Below are 6,197 nucleotides of genomic sequence, written 5' to 3'. Positions count from 1 at the left end.
TTGAAGAAAGCATTGTATGGTTTGAAGCAAGCATCTAGAGCTTGGTGTGAAAAGATAACCAGATTCTTGAAGAAGATTGGATTTAAACAATCTACTGCTGATCACTCATTATTTTTGAAGCATGTTGATGGAGAGATCGTCGTTATTATTATCTATGTTGATGACTTGATTCTCACTGGAAGTCATGCTGAGCAAATTTTGCATGTCAAGAAGAGTTTGTTGAGAGAATTAAACATGAAGGACCTGGGTGAGTTGAGATATTTCTTGGGAATTGAAATTGTCAATACTTTATCAGGAATTTGGATGATACAAAGACAATACGCGTTGGATATGCTTGAGAAGTATGGAATGACAGCGTGCAAACCGGTTGATACACCTCTTGATCAAAATGTGAAGTTGTTTGATGATGGACATTACATTGAGGATGTCACTATGTATCGCAAGATGGTTGGAAGCCTTATTTACTTGACAATAACAAGGCCAGATTTGAGTTATGCAGTGGGTGTTGTGAGTCAATTCATGCAAAATCCATGTAAAAGTCATCTTGATGCAGTGAGACGGATTATGAGATATGTGAAAGCCACTGTTAGTTATGGAATGTTTTATGAAAAGAATGGGAAGCTTTGTCTTTATGGTTACACAGATGCAGATTGGGCAAGAGATTTTATGGATAGAAGATCTACAAGTGGTTATGTATTTTCCATTGGCAATGGTATGATAAATTGGAGTAGCAAGAAGCAATCAACTATAGCATTATCAAGTACAGAAGTTGAATATCGTGGAGCAGCTTTGGCAGCATGTGAAGAGTCATGGTTGAGAGTACTTATGGTAGACTTTGGTTTTGACTATCTTGACAGTGTCATTATATATTGTGACAATATTAGTAGCATCATGTTGGCAAAGAATCCAGTCTACCATGCTCGCACTAAACACATTGAGGTACATTATCAATTCATTAGAGAAAAAGTTTTGGCAAATGAGATTGATTTGGTGTATGTGAAGACAAATGATCAAGTTGCGGATATATTCACAAAAGCTCTTGGAAAGGAGAAGTTTTGCTACTTTCGTGAAGCATTGGGAATCCATCATATGCAAGCTCACTCTGAGCTTGAGGGGAAGTGTTAAAGAATATGATGTTAAAGAATATGTCCATTGTGCTATGGGCGGCTAAACACTGACTATTGTTGGGGTATAGGCGCCTTTGCCTTGCCCGGCCGCCCAGAGTCTGGGCGCCCACTGACTTGTATACCTTATACATAGCATAAGTGTATAGGGGGCTGCTCACTCTTTTGAGTCTCCCCACCCATATCTGTGTGTCGTGTGTCTCCTTCTCTCTCACTCTCTGTCTGTGGTGCTCCCCGATCCCCTTCAATTGGTATCAGAGCTATGGTGACCGCGGAGAGCACGACGGCTTTGAGAGCTTCGAGGCGATAGCTCGCTCGCTCTCGACGGTGGAGTTCGATCGTGGAGTTTCACGGAGAGAGATTTTAGCTTGAGGAGCATTGTCTTTGGAGCTTAGGAGCTTGGTGTGGTCAAGCTTGGTCGAGGAGGCGGTTGCGGCTTCCTTGGTGAGAGGAGCTTTTGAGCTCAGTGGAGCTCGTTAGAGAAGTGCTCGGCGGAGGAGAGCTTGACATTCGAGTGCTTGGATGCTGTTGTGGCAGAGCTCTTGTGTTGGAGCTTGCATTGAGAGGACATTGCATCACGCAGAGTGGAGCAGGAGCAGGTTCAAGACTGTGTGCAGCTCGTTTTTGCCATTTTCGGGCTCTAAAACGCAGTTTTTTGCGTAGCTCCGTCATACAGAGTCAGATCTACATGATCCAGGAGTTTAGGTCAGGGTTTTGGCACGCTCCGGACGCGATGGTGATGTCTATTTGCTGAAATTATGCTTTGAATTACAGCAGGTACAGCAGCAAGTTTATTTGTGCACTTTCGGGTCCCAAAAACACTGTTTTTGGCATAGCTTTCACACCCGGACTCGGATACATATGATCCAGGAGTCTACCTTGGGGTTTTGGCACGCTCCGGACGCGCTCGTCATATCAGAATTTTAAAATTCTGAACGCTGAATTTTCTGCAACAGCAGTTGTTTATTGTGTGTCGAGGATTCCACACATGGTTTGCTCTCAGATGTGAGAGTGATATTTGCTGCAAGTTTCCTCACAGGTGGGAGGATGCGATGTATGCCTTATGTGGTTTGATGCTCAGGGAGACTAATGTGATTGCATTTTGAGCTCGGCAATGTATGCCTCGAGCATGTTTTTTGGCAGTCACAGGTAGAGCAGATATTTGTGTACTAGATTTGTAGGTGTTTGCAATGATGTATGCAAAAATGTGGAGATTGGTGCATGCATTTGGAGTGTGATTTGACGCGCTTTGATTGCTCATGGTTTTGAGCGTGCAGTCAGTTTGGTTACTGGTTTTGTGGCCGTTTTACTGACGAAACTGTGGCGAAATTTTTCCAGGTGTTTTATGCGCATCATTTATGCGATCTAGGTAGAGATTGCAGGTTGCACTCAACATTTGCGTGCGGTGTTCTCTGCAGGTGGGAGATTTGTGCATGTGTATGCATCGATACCGCACATTGTGGGCTTGGTGATTAGCTCACGGGTTTGACAGGCGTACAGTTATCTTAGCACACTCACAGGAGTGAGTATTGTGATGTATGCTTGTGTGGCTACGAGCTAGGTAGCCGGATTCGAGCTCTAATGGCTTGAGGTTTTTCAGCAGGTTTTAGCTACAGGTTTACAAGTTTACAGGTAGGTTTGAGGGCTTATTTGGGTGCTGAATTTTCATCCATTGTTTCCTCTTTGCAGGTGTCCATGTATGGCTCAGTTGTAGGCTGATTTGGGATACATTTGTGACTTGTTTATGCAGCTGTTTAAGAGCTGAATTTTGGGGCTGATTTGCAGCCATATTTTACAGCCATATTTGCAGACTTTTGTTAATGCAATTCGAGCCAGTTTAGGGCTGATTTGGTTGACATTTGCTACTCATTGTTGGTTGCTCTTTGGCGAGCATTATGGCTGATTTTTCATTTGACTTCCAGCGTTATGGTCTGACACAATTTGATGGTACAGATTTTGTTGCTTGGAAGGAACATATGCTTGTTGCATTGACAGATTTGGGGCAGGATAAACCCTTGCGTGGTTTATCGGCGAAGCCCAAGTCTATGAGTGATGATGATTGGCAGGATCTTGATGAGTTAGCAATGTCTACGATTCGTTTGCATCTGGTTGAGTCTGTTTACTGGCAGGTCTCGAGGGAGACTACAACTCATGCTTTATGGCAGAGTTTACATACTATGTACGGGACATCCATGTCTACAGGGAAGTCTAGTCCCACTTCTATGTCCATGGGAGAGATTGGTCCCACACGCAAGTCTCGACGACATAGAGACTTGACATGTTGGCATTGTGGACACAAAGGGCACATTAGGCGTCGATGTTTCAGGCGTTTGAGACAACAGAGGCGACAGATGCGTGATGCAGATTTGGGCATGACAGATGCTAGTGAGATCAGTACGGTGGTTACTGAGTATGCTTGTGACGGCGATGTCACATTTACATCTAGCTTGTCTTCAGACGAACTTATGTCTACGGATTGCATATCAGATTGCACATTGTCTTCACATTGGTTACTAGATTCAGATGCTACATTCCATGTCACGTCGCATCGTGAGTGGTTTAGCACGTTTTCTAGTGGGAGACTTGGTTGTGTGCACATGGCTGATGGTGTTGTGTATGACATTGAGGGTGCAGGAGACGTATGTTTGTCCTTGCCTAGTGGTATGAGATTTACCCTACGTCATGTGCGTTATGTGCCAGATTTGAGACGGGATTTGATCTCAATCAGACAGTTACGGGATAGTGGATGTCAGATTTCGCTACGAGAGCGAGATTTTGTGATGCATTTGGGTTCGCTAGTGATTGCGAGAGGTGCCAGGAGTGGTACACGTTACCCATTGCATGTGGATCACGCGAGAGACGGTGCTGTCTCTGTGATCATACAGCCAGGTAGAGAGCGAGAGAGCAGGCGAGTCTCTTTTGCTCATGGGTTGCAAGGTGCTTTGCATGGAGTGCAGAGTAGTGAGCTCGTTGTGCACACAGTTGGGGCACGACTTGAGCAGTCACACAGAGAGGTGACAGAGTCAGACATGCATGCTTTGCTAGTGACTGAGCAAAGCAGAGAGTCAGTTGTGCGAGATACTTCTATGCAGGATAGACAGGTAGAGCGATCTTGCTCTAGTGAGTCACAACTGGAGGACGTTGTGCAAGAGTCTATGCATACGGAGTTAGAGCATGAGAGCTCTAGTGAGTCACAGCAGATTGAGTGGTCATGTTTGCAGTGGATGATTGCAGAGGAGGCTGAGATGTCAGCGATTATGCAGTCATTCCTTTCTATGCTCGACAGTGAGCATGGGGATATAGTTGTGCAGGATATGTCTTCCAGCAGACACCTAGAGCAGCTGGTTTGCTCTAAGGTTGCACGACAGGTTGATGCGTCTTTTGAGGACAGTCAGGAGATGCATGTGGCTGACGCGCCTTGTCAGTCAGAGATGCCTATTGCCAGGGATATATATGTTGATGCATGCTCCATAGAGCTAGCAGGGCCCGCTAGCATTGCATCGGCATTCAGTGGTCTCATGTATGAGATGCTGATCTTGAGACCAGATATCGCAGCTGTAGTGGGAGCATTTGCAGTTGGGGTTGTCAGTCGTTTGTTGACTGATGATGGCATAGTGCACGAGGGAGATATGCAGGTATTGCGTACATACTTGCAGTACGTGTGCGGTACGTCTGGTGGTGTATGGACTTACACGGGAGCAGGACAGCCGGATGCACACGATCACAGCCAGCCAGTGGGCATCGGTTGAGAGCGGTTTTCTCTCGCCTTTTGTAGTCTTTAGACTGATTCTCTTGCTTAAAGGCACATTCGCCTTTAAGTGGGAGGTTGTTGGGGTATAGGCGCCTTTGCCTTGCCCGGCCGCCCAGAGTCTGGGCGCCCACTGACTTGTATACCTTATACATAGCATAAGTGTATAGGGGGCTGCTCACTCTTTTGAGTCTCCCCACCCATATCTGTGTGTCGTGTGTCTCCTTCTCTCTCACTCTCTGTCTGTGGTGCTCCCCGATCCCCTTCAACTATACTATGTTGTAAATATACTTTGGATAATAGTTCAAAAGAGAAGAAGAGAAGAGCAGCTCGTTGAATGGCTGCTGCAGGGTAACGATTGTGTGTGTGTGTCTCGATGTGTGTTGGTGTGTGTGTGTGCAGTCTTCTTTCCTACCTTCTCCATCACCTGCGCACTCTACACACATTATCCCCCAAAAAAACTTTTTTTGAAAAAAAATGTTAAGGAAAAAACCAAAAAACACTCAAGAATATTGAGACTAAAAAGAATTTCAAAAATTAAATTTAAAAAAGCTTATCCTAAAAGGAAGGGATCGGGATCATTCTCTCGAGCCCGAGCCCGAGCCCGAGCCCAAGCCCAGGCCCACGCCTTAGTCCTCAGTCCTATGATATACTACTCACACTACCTTATATATAAAGACTAGGATCTCAAGTGAAGGGAGGGTATGTGGTACAAGTTCCTCAAGTTCTCCACCATCCCCTTCACACTCACCCTTTGGACTTACTAATTCTAGCCCTCTCCTCACCTAGGAAAAGACTAGTTTTAGGATTCCGAGGGCCGTACATAACCGAATCGAGGGCTATAAAGCACGACCCATCCCTTTAGCCAAGATGCCTATTTTGAGCTATCATATGCCATATTTCGTGGCTCGCTTAAAAAAGGGACCAAAAATACAAAAAAAAAAGGTTGTAAACATCTAAAAAACTAGGTGAGCGGCCTTCACGGGCAGTCACCAACACCTCTAGAGTGTTGAGGTCACATGCACCTACGCTCTGGTCGTGTGCTAGAGGACGAGCACATTGAGAGTGTCTCTATTTACACGGGCACTCATTATTCCTCTACCTTAGGCTCTAGGCCCTCGGCGGGAACCCAAGGTAGTACCACTCAGGCCCACATATTGCATCTAGTGACTCTTTCTCTGACTAGACATCATGGAGGGTTACCCAATGTCTAATCCTGATAGTTCAAGCCAAGACATGCATGCCATGGGCCCACGGTCTGGGCCGAGTGTGCTTAGCTGCTTGAAGGAAACCTTTAGTAGAGCCACTCACTCCGAACATGGAAC

The sequence above is a fragment of the Adiantum capillus-veneris genome, chromosome 1 (assembly GCF_014529385.1).
Source record: "Adiantum capillus-veneris isolate H3 chromosome 1, ASM1452938v2, whole genome shotgun sequence".
In the NCBI taxonomy this organism is placed as follows: domain Eukaryota; kingdom Viridiplantae; phylum Streptophyta; class Polypodiopsida; order Polypodiales; family Pteridaceae; genus Adiantum; species Adiantum capillus-veneris.
Note: the sequence above shows the minus strand (reverse complement) of the source record.